This window comes from Canis aureus, chromosome 16, assembly GCF_053574225.1.
Source record: "Canis aureus isolate CA01 chromosome 16, VMU_Caureus_v.1.0, whole genome shotgun sequence".
Classification (NCBI taxonomy): Eukaryota; Metazoa; Chordata; class Mammalia; order Carnivora; family Canidae; genus Canis; species Canis aureus.
Window position 1 is genome coordinate 54,605,729 of NC_135626.1, and position 16,385 is coordinate 54,622,113.

Consider the following 16,385-nt stretch of genomic DNA (forward strand, 5'->3'; position numbering starts at 1 on the left):
TAAGAGGCACCTTGGCTCAGCAGTCTGTCCCGCAAATGATGGACTTTCCATTCATCTGTTTCACTATCTCTGCTCTTTGCAAATGATTTCTCTTCTACTTGATGCCAGGTGGGAACAGACTCAAACTGCCTCCCAGCTCTACGTAAAAATATACTGGCATTCCCACTTTCTCTTTGGCTTTGGATAAGAATACATTTCTCGTCTTTTCCAATATAACTTCTTTCTCTGTTCTGGGTCCAAACCCCTCAAACACCTGGCCCGTATGTTCTCTTCCTCTCTGTAGGCTCCTTCCTCTGTCAGATAAGCTTGTCTTAAAACAGCATCAAAACATGTTGAACTTTCATCATGCTTCCCTCCCCTGATGTATCTTGAAAGAATAACACCAGCTTGTTACAAATCCTTCACCTCCAATTCATTGTTCAACCCTCTTCATCTTGGGTCCATCCGCTACAATTGCATTAAAATCGCGATTTCAGGTCAACAATGACCTATGTATTTAATCCAATGAGCAGTTTTCCTTTCCTTTAGCACTGGAACCTTTGGCAATTTTGAGATTTTTCTTCCTTCCTTCTTCCTTTAACCCTCCTGGTTAAAGCTCCCAATCTTATAGATTGGTGATCATAGCACATATGACTCAAACAGCACCTATACGCCCTAGCTCCTGCCTCATGCTCTAAACAACTATATTCTCTCTATTGGCTTTGCCAATTAAAGGCCCCCAGAGTAACCCAAACTTGAAATGTCTACAAGTCAGTCCTTCTTACTTCCCCGAGGTCTTCAAGTCCAATTCTTTTATTACCATCTTAAGGAAGCTGCATTACCACCCAGCAGGTCTCCTGAGCTAGAAATCTGCCATGATGTCTTCCAATTCATCACTCTGTATACCATCAGGTCTGTGGTTTCTCCCTCCAAATGACTCTCAGGGCTGGTTCCTTCTCTGAATCAATATTTTATTTCAGACCTCCATTATTTCTTTCCCCGAATAATGCATTTGTCTTCCATCTCTACTATAGATCTGATTAAGGAGTCACCCCATTCTACTGCTATAAAATGTAAATACGATCCTATTATTTCTCATTGGCAACCCTTCTGTTGTCCCCTAGACATGACAATACCGAAACTAGTAGGCATGACATACACATCTGGTGTCCATCCTTTGATACATCCTCCTTCCATGACCTCATCTCTTCATCCTGCCTTATAAAGCATCCAATAGCCATATTGAGTTAACTAAAGTTCCTGAAATGCACCATAATCTGAGAGAGCTCTCAGCATTTTGTGCCTGCTTTAGCTCCTTCTGGAACCTCCTGCCATATTCTCTGACTTATTTCTACAACTTTGCTGAACTCCAATGTGGCAGCATTTTCTCCAGAGTGCCTTCCTGGAACTCTCTTGCTGAATTTGATGTCTTTCTTCTGTTTTCTCATACTATCTTTTGCATATTGATCATTTATAACACTGCATTTTAATGTCCAGATTAGTCATTTGCCTTTCCCCCTAAAATGCAAAATCCTCCAATTCCTAGCCTATGACTCCCACATCTGCATTTTAAATACCTAGTAGTGAATCTGACACCAAGGACATGTTTGCTATATAGGTATTGACTAAACCACTACTACAATCTCAGATAAGATGCACACGTGTATTACAATTACAGACTATATTGAAATTAACGTCAGCCACTGGATAATACAAGTCAATTCATTTGCTTATTTGTTATTATCCTGCCAAGGTCGATTTTATATATTTGCTTACATCCATGTTATTGTGCTTAGGATAAAATGGGGACCTCCTGTTTGAATTTCACATATTTTGCCTCTCACAGCAGGGAACTATACTAAGTCAGCATTTTTATGCCTCAAACTACCTTCAAGGCATAAGGTCTTACTTAAAATAATAAATGATCAGCCTTCAAGCGTCAATTAGAATCAGAATCATAATAATTTCTTTCTGGAAAGGACAGTCTTAAGAGACATGTATTTCAACTGTAGTTGAACTGACTCATGAATTTGATAATTGTTCTTCCTGCTGTGAGTGTTAGCTTTTATTCTTCTCTTAGTCCAACATTATCAAGTCCCCTGCAACTGTAGAATCTGTCGAAGTCACTCAAAATTGTTATACAAAAATGCACACTTATGTAGAGGCTGATTCAGTCATTCAAAACAGTCTGGAAAAAAAAAGAAAATTCAGCCAAATGAAAATTTCGAGGGTGGGAAGTCATGTTATTGTTTTTTTTCTCAAACCTATTGTCTTTAGCCTAGAGCAAAAGTAAATGTTAAGTAGTCCCTGCAGGGATATCTGACATGAAGTGTTCATTAAGCTGAAGACATAGCCAGCAAGTATAAACAGGTTAGTGTGGCTCTCCATGATGCAGAAATTTCTTCACAGATATTCAAGCAATGCCTTTGATATACTAGTTCCTGGGCCATGGGGATAGAAGTGCTAGGTCATGGGAAATCTCTCCTCTTTGAAAAGATTACCATGCAATGAGAGATATGTATTTGTTTTTTCAAGCTTTTATTTATTCATTCATGACAGACACACAGAGAGAGGCAGAGACATAGGCAGAGGGAGAAGCAGGCCCCCTGTGGGGAGCCCGATGCGGGACTCGATGCCAGGACCCTGAAATGATGACATGAGCCGAAGGCAGATGCTCAACCACTGAGCCAGACAGATGCCCCAAGATATATATTTGTTAATTTTATTCCAATGTATTTGATGCTATGATAAATCGTGGACAGTATCCTATGGAAGCACAGAAATGATAGCTCCAGGATCAGAAAATATTTCCTGACCTAACTGACCACTAAGTTCATTTCTAATGGAGAGGTTAAGAAAGGGGAGAGTTATTGATTTACTACATTATAGAAAATTTGAAGCAGAAGGCATATGTGGTATGCTATGAAATATGGAACAGAATGGGGCGCATATCTGGGCGATGTACTAGTGGCTTGGTGCTACTCAAAAAGAAGGTAAGTCAGAGAAGAACAGGGTAAGGTAGCAATGTGAGAAAAGGCTAGGACTCAGAGAATCTCAGATTTTTTTCCTGTTGGTAATAGGATGCCCTTGGAGGGTTTTCATGCAGGAGAAAGGCATGGCCAGAGTTTTGTTTGAGAAGACCACTCTGGAAGCAATGTAGACGGTGGACTGGATTGAGGAAATTGGAAACCAGATTGAAGACAGCTATGATACTCAACATTACCGATGTTGGGACCTATTCCAGAACTTTGGAAGTGGGATGAAAATAAAGGCACACATTTGAGGAATATTTGAGTGGCAAGGTGCAGAAATCGTTTCAAGTGAAATCGAAAATCTACCAGATTTACCTGACATTGAACATCTCAAAATTATTTGTTCCAGGCCAAAACCACTGCAGTCACCATCGATGCTCTTAGGGCTTCCCAGCCAGATCTGTTGGGTTCACTCCTGCCCAACCATGCCTGCTCACGCGTACGCGTGTGTGTGCACACGCACACTCTGGCTGCATGCTGTTTACAATGCTCTGCTTAAAGGGTGCAGAGCCGCACATAATTCTATCACAAATGAAGTCGTGAAATTCAATTTAGGGCCTAGGCATAGCTTCTCAATTTGGAAAGCTAAAAGCCAATGCTGGAGCAGGGACGGAGGAGGGAAAAGTCATAGGGGAGCTGACTTATCCTCTGTTCTTCATTTCACTTTGAAAGTAAATACAGTGGCCTTGGGCTCTAGGATACAAAGCAAATAATGGGCAATTATTCAGTTAATATGATCACTGTAGACAGTGAAACCAGATAATGCCTGCTGCGCTCCTCCATGCACCCGCCCCTCCCAGCGCACGTTGTTTTGTCTACACAGACATTTCCAAATATAGCCCAGGTATGTTGTTTCAGGAGCAGAGCTGCTAGTCCAGTTTGAGGTCTGTCTTTGGGCCCGATTTTGCAGAGTGCAGTGTCTCAGTAAATTACAAAATACGTGTCTTCTGTTACGTGGAGACGGTTGAGCACCAGAGGGAGGCAGGGCTTCCTTTCAACGGTGGTGATCCATATGTTTGGTTTTTTTAAGGGCTTCCATGAAAAACTGAAACGGGGAAATAAATACGTTCAGCCTTTAATTTTTAAGGTATATTGGGAACTTAGAGAGCAGTTCATTTGGTAAAAAATTCTACTGTCTCCCTCTTTTTTTTCCTTTTCCTTTTTTTTTTTTATACTCTACAGCTGAAGAATGCAGTTGATGTAAAACCGATTTTCCCTTGTTTTGAAGGAAATTTCCAATGTCCAGAAGTTCCTTCTTTCTTATTGCAAGTGAGTTTGTTTTCAAATTTAGGCAGAAAGAAGAAATTCCTCTCTTCTTTCTTTAATTTAAGCAGACTGTTCCTAAGTGCATTTTTTAAAAGGCTACAGAGGTAAAACTAGGCTACGGTGGTGATATTAGCTCCAGGAAAAATAGTCTGATTTACACTTGAATGCAGTTATTTCAACTTTTCAAGTAATGTAATCTTACAGAGACCTTGGTTCCAAAAATATGACAATGTATTAAGTAGAAAATCAAACTTCACAGGATCATTTTATTTCCATTAAATTCCACTCTGAATATTGAAGAAGGCAATATTTGGTTTTATTATTGTTAATTCCAAATATAATAAATATTCGTCTCAATCTGAGTTGATTTATTATCATTTAAAGCAGTAAAATATTTGAAGCTTTCACTATATAGAAGATATCATAGGATTTGATCCAAACTACTATTTTTTTAAATTTCTCTGTTGCTAAAAGTAGCATGGTCTAAATTCTTAGAAAGCATACATTATAGACATAACTTTTTTCGAGGAAACAATAATAATTTTTCTTACAGTTATTAAAGAATATATCATAGAAATTATTGTTTTGTGGCAAAGGAAAATAATACCTGTGTAGTTACTAGATAATATTGTCATTATGTGCTATACATGTGTACCATTTTACATTTGTTACTACTACTGGGATTTTCTTTTTCTTACTTATAATTTCTCCATGATTAGTTACTTTTTAAAAATTTTTTATTTTATTTTATTTTATTTATTTATGATAGGCACACAGTGAGAGAGAGAGAAGCAGAGACACAGGCAGAGGGAGAAGCAGGCTCCATGCACCGGGAGCCCGACGTGGGATTTGATCCCGGGTCTCCAGGATCACGCCCTGGGCCAAAGGCAGGCGCCAAACCGCTGCGCCACCCAGGGATCCCGGTACTTTTTAAGCTTGATAAATCATCTTTCAAGTAATTACTGAAAAGTGCTATCAAAAAATAAATTTTAGGGACGGCTGAGTGACTCCAGTGGTTGAACATCTGCCTTCAGCTCAGGTCTTGATATCAGGGTCCTGGGATCGAGTTCTGCATCAGGTTCCCTGGATGGAGCCTACTTCTCCCTCTGCCTGTGTCTCTGCCTCTCTCTGTGTCTCTCATGAATAAAAAATAAAATATTTTAAAAAATGAAAATAAGGGGATCCCTGGGTGGCTCAGCGGTATAGCGCCTGCCTTTGGCCCAGGGCATGATCCTGGAGACCTGGGCTCCCTGCATGGGGCCTGCTTCTCCCTCTGCCGGTGTCTCTGCCTCTCTCTCTCTCTCTCTCTCTGGTCTCTCATGAATAAATAAATAAAATCTTAAACAAAATGAAAATAAATAAACATTTAAAAAATATCTTTGAGCTAGTCTATACAGTCCAACACCCTGTTACTCTCAAAATTATCTGTTAATTTCTCATAAAAAGGTAGTGGCTTAATATCTCTAATATACCTAGAAAGCAATAACAAAGTGTCTTAACTGTTATCAACAGGAAGCAGATTCTCTATGACAGGAGCATGAATGGTAGAGCCCAAAGGCCTGGACTGACTGATTGCTTTTACGGTTTTACTTTCATTCCAGTTATCATACAGTATAATACTAATTTCTTTTGTACAATATAGTGATTTGATACTTCTGCACAACACCCTGTGTTCAACACATAATTGCACTCCTTAATCCCCATCACCTAATTTGTTTTAAAGATTGTATTTATTAGAGAGAGAGAGGAGTGCATGTGCACGTCAGTGCAGGAGCAGGGGGAGGGGCAGAGGGAGAGAGAGAAGCAGACTCCCTGCTGAGTAGAGAACCTGACGTGGGGCTGTATCCAGGACCCCAAGGTCAAGACCTGAGCTGAAAGGAGATGTTTAACAGACTGAGTCACCCAGATGCCCCTCCCTATCACCCATTTAATCCTTCTGCTATTTGTTCTATATTTGTTCTCTATAGTTAAGGATCTGTTTTATGATTTGTCCTCTCTCTCTTTTTATCCCTTTGCTCACTAGTATTCTTAAATTCCACATGAGGGAATTCATATTCTATTTGTGTTTCCCTGAAACATATCACCTGTGTTTCCCTTATTTCACTTAGCATCGTACCCTGTAGCCCCAGCCAGGTTGTTGCAAATGCCAAGATATCGTACTTTCTTATGGCTGAGTAACATCTCATTGGGTATATATATATATATATATACACACACACACACACATACACACATATATATATATACCATATCTACCTTTTTCCCCTTCACATCTATAAATCTATGGTTAGGATTTAACTACTCCTACTTATTATCTCTTTGACTCTGTCCACCTATTTCACCTGTCCAGGTCTTTTTCTCTGTACCAAATTATCTTCACTCCTCTCATTTTTTTTAAAGATTTGATTTATTTATTCATGAGAGACACAGACAGAGGCAGAGAGATAGGCAGAGGGAGAAGCAGGCTCCCCACTGAGCAGAGAGCCTGATGTGGGACTTGACCCCAGGATCCTGGGATCACAACCTGAGCCAAAGGCAGAAGTCAATCTCTGAGCCACCCAGGTGTCCCAATTCCTCTCATTTTTTATCAAATGTAGAAAGGGGCTCATAATGGAATGAGATGATAGAGCTGTAAGAATTATTCAAATTCATGACACTAAATTATTTGATTTGTGTCTCCATATAGTGTCATAAATGGCTGTCATTATTATTTTTGTATATTGGGCTGATTTAAGTCACTGTTGGTAAGATTTTTCAGGTGGATGAAGTTGGGAGTGGGGAAAAAGGGAGCTGAGATAGTGGTGTTTATTGAACTAATTTAATGATTTATAATGTATTTATAATGAAAAGGTCAATATCAGGCTCAATTTAATTAGATTGTCTTATCCAGGTTGGTGTGGAATTGGGGGTGAGCAATAAACACTGAATCAAAAACCAACCAAGAAGGCTGTGGGGCTTCCTCATTACATAAGCTGAATAAGTGAAGCAAATGATTAAAGTCCCCTTGGAAGTTAAAAAAAAAATATATTGAGGCAAAGGCCATCTTAGGGTTTAAATACCCCATCTGTAATCCCTCGTATCAAATCAGTATTCATTGTGTATCAAATTTTAAATATGTGCCTTAGTCCTCTCAACACTCTTATAAAGTTTTAGAATTTACCTTCAAAAACTATGTTTGCATTGCGATTCAGCATCATTTCAGCACCTGCAGGGAAGGGGCAATGAACACAGAAAATAAGCTCACTGTTCTTGCTAATGTAGACAAAAGGACTCTGTAGAAAGTGCTTCTTGGGGTGCCTAAGTGGCTTAGTTGGTTAAGCATCCTTCTTTGGCTGAGGTCATTATCCCAGGGTCTTGAGATCAAGCCCCACATCAGGCTCCCTGCTCAGCAGGGAATTTGCTTCTCACTCTCCTTCTGCCCTCCCCCTCATGCTCTCTCTGTCTCATTTTCTCTCTCTCAAATGAATAAATAAAATAGTTTTTTTTTTTTTTTAAAGAAAGCGCTTCTTAAGAATGTTAGTGTGTTAGCAGTAACTGCAATTCAAATAAGTGTGTTACAGGAGGGACTATGAATATCAATGCTCCTTACTATGGAAAAACAAACAAAAAAGGACATCTCTGCCAACGCCATAGCCTTGAGGGTTACGAAACATGCCATTTGATTGTCTTCAATCTTCTGTATGAATTGCCTACAAGATTCTTCATCTTCCCTGGACATGATTAATGGGAGCATATATCAACTCCAGGGGCTTCCACCTTCTCTACTGAGCTTCCCTTAAGAGGATCATCTACCATGGGGAACAATAAAAGATAGCTGGAACTTAAACCAAAAAAAGCATAAGGGTGGGGAGAAAATCAATCTATTTCACCACTAAACCTCAAATAAATAGATGACCCTGCTAGCAGCGCCCTTGGAGCCCTAATGAGATACAAATTGATCGACAAATGTTCTCCCTATGGAGAACTGTGACCTATTCAGCTCCAAAGAGCCAAAGACCGAGTTAAACCTCTTAAAATATCACACCCTTGGTGCTTTAACCATTTTCCTTTGTTGCTCTTTAATTTGAGACATTTGTCAAGGAAAGAAAATATATGCCTTCTGGGAATTCCCTTGTGGAGTTACAAAGGATGCAAATCTGGCCTGAGATATGGTAAGCTTTCCAAGAACGTCAAAACTCACACTGTTGCTTTTCTCATTTATTGCCCAGTTTTTCAGCTGGAGCTGGAATATGCCCTTCAACTCCATCTAACAATGCTTTTCGTAATGGATGCGTACCTAATATGAGAAGAGCATGCGCCATAGGTTTTAGACACCCATAGGATCACTGCTGAAACCAAAAGCCCCATTTTTAATCCCCAGATTAAACAAGGACAACCAGGAGGTGGAGAAGAGAAACAAAAAAGCTCATGGGTATGTCATCAGGAAGAAGGAAGCTGATGAACCTTGTGGTTTGTTTTGCTTACTTATCCAGGAGAATGAGACCTGTCACTGGGATTTCGTATTCAGCTTTATGTTGCTTGGAGCAAACCAATTTCTATCCCAGAATCTCAGTTGCTTCCTCTGTCATGGGAAAAGATCAGAGTATACAACCCAAGGGTCTTTTTGGGGTCTGTGATTTTTATTATTTTCCTTAGGCAGATTTGGGCCCTAAACAGTAGCAAACAAATTGCCAAAGATGAAAACCTGAGAAAAACATCATTTTCTTAATGACTTAAAAGACGGCAAAAATACCAGGTGATATAAGATGTCAAGAGCTCGTTACGCTTTTTGTAATACATTTATATTACATTTCATCATTCCAATACTCTTGCCCTAAAGAAATCTTGTGTCTGTATCAAATGGATCCTCTGGTCCAACTTCCCTATTTCATGGAAGAGGAAGCTGCTGTCTAAATCTCAGAGTTCCCAAATTATAGGAGATAGTGAGAGATGGAGAATATTTGTGAAAAGGGGGGATATATTATTTCCAAGGCATGCATGTTAACACACATGCAGGTAATACATACACACATACTTAATTCAAATAGTTTTGAAAACGGTACTGAGTAAAAGTATAAAATGAAAATACATTTTGTCCTTTCCCTTCGGGGGACTTTGATATGAGAGCTATGATATATATAAGTAAATTCAATACATGGAATTATGTCATTAGAACAGATAGAATAGTGTAAAGAAGGAGGGAAAGCCGTTTCCCACAGGGAGAGTCAAGGAAGGCTTTGTGGAGGATGTCATTTGAGATGGGCCATAAAACATGGATACTGTTTATATTTTAAAGACATTCTGGGTGGAGGAAACAGAATCCATCCATTTATTCACTCATTCATTCATTTACTCATTCACCCAACATCTATTAAGCAATGACAATGGAGGAGGCATTGTGTTTGATCCCAGACTATGAAATTAAATAAAACGAGGTCTTTGCCCTCAGGGGGTAGCACTTATTTGAAAAACAGCTAGGTGACCAGTTGATCTACATCATAAAATATGTGTAAGGGAATGGAGGACATAAAATAGGGAAGGCAGATTGGAATCTAATTGTGGAAAGACCTGAATCTCAGCTTGATTTTTTTTTTTTTTTAGATTTTATTTATTCATGAGAGACACAGAGAGAGAGGCAGAGACACAGGCAGAGGGAGAAGGAGGCTCCCTGTGGGAGGCCCGATGTGGGATTCAGTCCCAGGACCCCAAGATCACGACCTGAGCTGAAAGCAGAAGCTCAACCACTGAGCCAGCCAGGTGCCGCTCAGCTTGATCTTTATTTGAAAGGCAATGAGAGGGTCACACAGGTTTCTAAGAAGATTGCAAGTACAACTTGATCAGCATCATGCTTTAGATAAAGGTCACCAAGCAGCCATAGGCAGCACAGGATAGATCTCAAAAAGTAAAACTAGATAGAACTCAAGATGGAAAAAGGAAAGAAAATTTTAGCAAACCAACACAAGGTTACTAATGATTTAGTACCTCTATTTGCAAAGCCTGACTCGGATAATCTCCTCGAGCTCCAGAACCAATATTTCTTCTGAAATGGCTCTCCTGAAGAGTCTTAACACTTTAAAAATACAAACATATGAAATCTCCGGAAGGAAGACCGGAAGGACTACATGGGGGGGATGCGGGGTGGCAGGGGCACAAGGCCCAGAAAGGTAGAGGGACTTGTCCAAGGTCATAAAGTGACTCAGAGAAGAGTCAGGAAAAGGCTCCATGAGTCATGGTTCCCAGCTTCTGCTCTGACCACCAGATGAAGCTCCTCCTTAGCAACGAGAGAGGACTCAGCCTTGATGCAGCCAAACTGGCTCTGTCTCTACTTCTTTGGCCTCCCCTAATGTCAGGACCATATCCTGTTACATTCTGTTCCACACCCCAGAATAAGTTCCAATGAACACATTTTGACTAGGTGGAAAGTGGTAGCAATGAGGTAGTTCACCTTGGAATATGACACCACCACTGCCCAGTGCAGGTAGTAGGGCCAGAGTTGGAAATGAAATGAGCAGATTCTAGGTCTGCAATGGGAACCATTCAGTTTACAAGGGTAAAGGTACTCAATGAATCTGGACAATATGGGAAAAGAAGACCATGGGTCAAGGGAGATTTGGGAGCATCTGCTCTTCGCTAATAAAACAGTCGTGCTCTGGGATAATATCTCACAATAAGGAAATGAGTATATTAGGATCAAAATGCCCTGAGGAGTTTGTTGATATCATCAAAGATGCCCGTTTTTTGTTAAAATAATACTTGCCGTCATCCTCCAATCCCTGAGATTCTAATTTACCCTTTTGCGGGCAAAGAGGATGGTTTTTACTGGGATTGTTTTAAAACCTCAGTCAACTCCAATACTCATCCTGGATGGAAACCACTCTTGCAAAATATCAGATTTGTGGTATGGGAGTAAATGTTAATTTTTCCTTTTTTTTTTTTTTTTTGATTTGTACTTGCCATTATTCTTCCTTCTGGGCCTAGAATCTTCTTTTGCCATTAATCATGTATGGCTCATTGAAATTATTGTTAAATTGCATTTTAATATAGCTTTTAATGCGCAATATTAAAAACATACGTTGGTCATTTATGGTGTAGAAATACAAGTATTCCTTGTACAGATCTGTAGGCATTCCTTGCAGTTCCAAGGTAAAGGTATATTTACAAGCGTCTGGGAGAAATGAGTAATAATACCTTTTTCTTATGAAACTATCAGTGTGGGAAAGCCAGTGTACTTAATAATTCTTTATAGTGGAGGGTGTATAAATCCAGTGTTTGTACTTGTATGGGCAAAATATGGCATTAAAAAATTTAAATTTCATTTAAATAAACTAGCTACATCCTTGAAAATTCTGTCAAAACCATGGAAAGCTGAGCTTCACCATTAAGGGATGCATGCATAGGTGATAAAAATCTGAATAAATGCAAAATAACTTATCACCAAAGTCAGAAAAGTGTTACCTCTAGGGGTCGGGAGGAGGTTTTGTGAGAGAGGGCACATGGAGTGGGGGTAGTTCTAAGGGCCAGCCATGTTCTATTTTTTGACCTAGGTGGTGGTTACCCAGATGTTTCCTTTATTATATTGTTAAACTGTCCAAATATGTTTTATACAGTTTTCTGCATATAAGTTACAATTCACAATAAAAAAAAAGTTTTAAAAAGTTGGATAGTGCTGGAAGACTCCGTAATAAAAAACAGCTGTTTCTTTGTTCCTCTTTTTCTCATCTTTTAATTCCTTTTCAACAGATGAAGCCACGCTAGCTGTTCCTACTGGTATGGATCTATGTGTTTCTAAAGAAAATGATTATATATCTATTTTTCATTTTAAAAGTTTACAGGTCATGTATCTGCTTTCTTCTATAGGTGATGGAGAATTAACTCCAGTGCTTATTCCTCAACACACACAGGCGTGGGTGGGCTCTTTTCCTTCCTCCATCCTGCTCCCAGAGTCTTTTGGTTAAATTAATATTCAGTGCACACCTTATTATGACTGGGCATATTTTGTTTATAGCTTAGCCACCCAGTACTTTAAGATTACATTTCACCCTTTTGTACATTTTTACGCTCTCCTGATGGTTAAAATTTACTTCTGTTTTGTTTGTCTTTGCATTTTGTTCTATGTAACCATCACTCTTTTGGCTTCAACTATTTCCAAAGTGAAACAGTAAAATGTCCCCAATATTCTATTCCAACATTAGATATTCTATTGGTTTGTGACGTGTGCGTGTGCACATGGTTGTGTCTTTGCTGGTATCTCCTTTCTGTTGCCTAAAGCCACATAAGACATTGTTCAGGTCTGCTATCTTAGCTGTCTTCCTAAGACTTCTCTTCACCATCATCCTGGAAGTTGTCTTCACTTCTTCCCTATTTCATAAATCCTACATATTCCTCTTTTATGGATTACTGCCTTGGAGTGTGACGCCAGGAGCTTCCTGGAAAAAGATGTATGGCAGGTAATTTTTATGAGTGTTGGCAAGTCTGAAAATACCCTGATTCTACTATTACACCTCCTGATGGTTTGATAGGATTATAATTATAGTTTGGGATTTTTTTTCCAAAATTTTGAAGACCTATTTCTGCTGTATTCAAGCTCCCAGTAATCTCATTCATAGTTTTTCTTTGCATGTGCCTTATATTTGTTTGGTTTTTCTTCCTAGAAGCTTTTAAGATATTTTCTTTATTACTGGTGACCTAAAACTTTCTTACAAGGCACCTTGATGTGAATGGAATTTTTTTTTATTTGTAATATCAGACACAAGGTGATGTCTTTAAATCTAGAAACTCATGGGTTATTTGTTTTGTTTCGTTTTGTTTTTAATCCCATGTAAAGCGCTTATATGCATTTTTGATGATTTTGTCCTCTAAATTCCCTCTTCTCATGGTGGGTATCCCTGGTCATCTTTGGTTTTCCTTCTCATTTCCTTTTTTTAAAATCTGTCTTCTAATTATTTGGTGGATTTTCTATCATTCTGTCCAATTTTTCATTTCTCCTTTGACAATCTCCCCTCTTTCTTACATAGAGGTATACTATGCTCTTACAAAAGATTGATTTAGGGACCCACTCTTGGCTTAAGATACATGTGCAGATTTTCTTTAGGATAAAAATAAAACCATTTAGCATGCATTCACAATTTGGCTCCTGCATCCCTTTGTAGTTCACTGTGTTATTGCTGCCCACAACTATCCATACACTCTTGAACAATTCCCAGTTCTTTGGGTGCTATGTTCTCTTTCATCTTACTTGTTACTCTTCTTTGCCTTGGGATGTTTATCTCTGTCCTTTCTCTGGTCAACTCCTACTTAATAATTCCATTTAAAAGCATATTCTTCTTGAAACTGTTTCTTTTCTTTCTTTTTTGAAAGCAGGATCATATTTGGACATTCTTAGAATATGCTAAATTACCTTGCTTCCAAATACTTTTGGTATAGGTGATATTTTATTTAAAATATTCATTTTAGGGCACCTGGATATCTCAGTGGTTGAGTGTCTGCCTTTAGCTCAGGTTGTGATCCCGGGATCACGGTCCTGGGATCAAGTCCCATATTGGGTTCCATGCGAGGATCTTGCTTCTCCCTCTGCCTGTGTCTTTACCTCTCTTTGTGTGTCTCTTTTGAATAAATAAATAAAAATCTTTTATAAAAAGTTCATTTTACGTGATTATAAATGAAGTACATCTTCATACTATATCCTTAAAATATATTACATTTTAAAATTTTATTTATTTATTAAAATTTCTTAAAGTTTAAATTCAATTAACATAATGATGCCTTACTGGTAGAGGTAGAGTTCAGTGATCCATCAGTCTTATATACACCCAGTGCTCATCACATCACGTGCCCTCTGTCATGCCCATCACCCAGTTGCCCCATCCCCCCACCCACCGCCCCTCCAGCGACCCTCATTTTGTTTCCTATGATTAAGAGTCTCTAATGGTTTGTCTCCTTCTCTGATTTCATTTTGTTTTATTTTTTCCTCTGTTCCCCTATGCTCCTCTGTTTTGTTTCTTAAATTCCACATATGAGTGAGGTCACATGATAATTGTCTTTCTCTGATTGACTTATTTTGCTTAGCGTAATATCCTCTAGTTGAATGTGTTTTCTAACCCACTTCTTTTAGGCAATACACACTTTCCCACCTTGTTACAGTGACCCTGCTAATTAGCTCCAGAGTGTGCTGTATTCCTCACTTCATGTCATTTATTACACAGTATCACAGTTGTTAATCATCTCCCCTGTGAGATCTATTGTGCATTGTACTTGGGTAGGAGCCATGTCAGTCTTGTGTGCCCATCACTTACCAAGTTTGGGGGTGATAGTCTGGACTCAGTATATGAGGATATGAGGATAGTACTTGTTGCATGTATTAAGTGCTTACAGTGTTCCCTATATTATTTTAACTGTCCTTCATGTATTCATTCATATAACCATCACAAAGTCCTGGTGAGGTTGCTCCTACTATTATTCCTTTTTCAAAGATAGGATCATTAAAAAAAAATTAAAAATAAATAAATAAATAAATAAATAAATAAATAAATAAATAAATATAGGATCACTGAGGTTAAGTGGAATTCTCAATTCACTTGTAAGTGACACTTACTGATCTAAACCTAGACCTTCTGGTTCCAGACCCTCCATTTGCAACCCCTCACAATGAATACTTGAATGGGCCTAGGCAACAAAACACAAATTCGACTTTTCACAAAGGGAAAATAATTCTCAAATTAGTGCCATAGAAATGGAATTGCATAGAAAAGAGAGCTGACTTTCGGATATCTTCATAAAATGTGTCTAAGATTCTTTTTTCATTCTAGATATGAAAGCCTTATGCAAATCTCGATATTTTTAATCTCTAGAAAAGAACTTCCCAAGATATTTCAAAAGTTTAGCTAAATAAAACCTTTACATTAAAAAAAGATGAGAATATCAAACTCGTTTTGTCTTTCTCAAAGAGGATATATATTTCAAATCTATTTAAAAGTTACTTTCATAAATAACTGCATTTCATACCTTAAACTTGCTAGTGCAACATAAATGGAAGATTTAGGCCATTTGAGGAGCTACATGTGAAAAGTTTTAAAACTAAGCATAAGATGTTAAGATGCAACATCTTAGAATAAGATGAAGAATCATATCATACCTCAAGACCAAGTTTTTGTTTTGCTTTTTTTGAATAGTCCCTTTCTCTTCCATATCTGAATTAGCAAAAGGACACAAGGGCATACCAGTGAAATAGCTTAAGTTTTTTTTTTTTTTTTTCCCAAATCACAGCCTTACCAATATATGAAAGGATTCATTGAAGAAAACTACAAATTCCATTTTTGATAAGGCAAGCTTCATGGCTGGGCAACTTGTTCTTTCCACAGGGTCCTGCACTTAGAAGAGTCCCATACTTGCCTTAATGTTTTTGCTACGGCTGTTTAAAAATTCATAGTAACTGTTAAACAAGAGGCTCACATTTTCATTTTGCACTGGGTCCTGAAATTTAGTTGGCTCATGCTATCTTTTGGCCAGATGTCCCTTCACATCAGAGGAAGCTGTGGTTGAATATTCAAAGCAGAGACCTAGGAGCTGGGATCACCAACTCCAATAAAAAAAAAAAAATCCATGACCTTTGATGAATTATTCAGCCTCTGCCCCATTTGGACTTCATGGTGGCTCTACTACCTGCTTCTTCCCATTTAATTCATAGCCGCATCATCAATTCCCAGCTGAAATATTTCAGTGGTCTGTTCATTTATTTTGTTGTCTTTCATTTTCCCTGATTCAATTTGTTCTTCACTCTGCTACCATTTATATACAAAATGAGTTCCCTTCTCCAAAATAAATGCTCATGTTTCTGTATCTGTCTGTGCTTATTCCATTCTTTAGTGAAGAATGTTCTTTTCTGATGCATCTGCAGATTGTAGTTCTTGCTCATTAAATCTGATAGGAGTCTTAGTTACAAGACAGCAGAACATTGACCCGGACTAATTCAAGAGGAAAGAAGGAAATTATTATTTTTTAATTATAAAAAGTTTATAGATATGGCTGAGTTCAGGACACAGAAGGTTACTAGCACCCAGAATCTCAGCACTGAATGGTATCCTTTCCATCGTGTTATCTTCAATCTCAAGCTACACTTGTGACTCCAGCAGC

At 38.4% G+C, this 16,385-nt stretch overlaps 2 long non-coding RNA genes across 9 annotated transcripts in view; one reads left to right on the top strand and one right to left on the bottom strand.

Annotated features, from left to right (window-relative positions):
• The window catches only part of LOC144286936 (uncharacterized), a 571,272-nt gene that overhangs the window by 81,529 nt on the left and 473,358 nt on the right, over positions 1 to 16,385 (bottom strand). For 2 of the 8 annotated variants that reach the window (XR_013354882.1, XR_013354887.1), the window contains one exon: positions 2,501 to 4,056. The exons of 5 other annotated variants lie outside the window; for them this stretch is intronic. This is a non-coding gene — a long non-coding RNA (uncharacterized LOC144286936). Of the gene's footprint in view, positions 1 to 2,500; positions 4,057 to 7,437; positions 7,483 to 16,385 lie in introns of those variants that run through there. One more of the 8 variants, XR_013354883.1, reaches the window with a different exon arrangement.
• The window catches only part of LOC144286938 (uncharacterized), a 57,052-nt gene that overhangs the window by 17,477 nt on the left and 23,190 nt on the right, over positions 1 to 16,385 (top strand). The window contains exon 3 of the long non-coding RNA XR_013354889.1: positions 4,194 to 4,280. This is a non-coding gene — a long non-coding RNA (uncharacterized LOC144286938). The remainder of the gene's footprint in view (positions 1 to 4,193; positions 4,281 to 16,385) is intronic.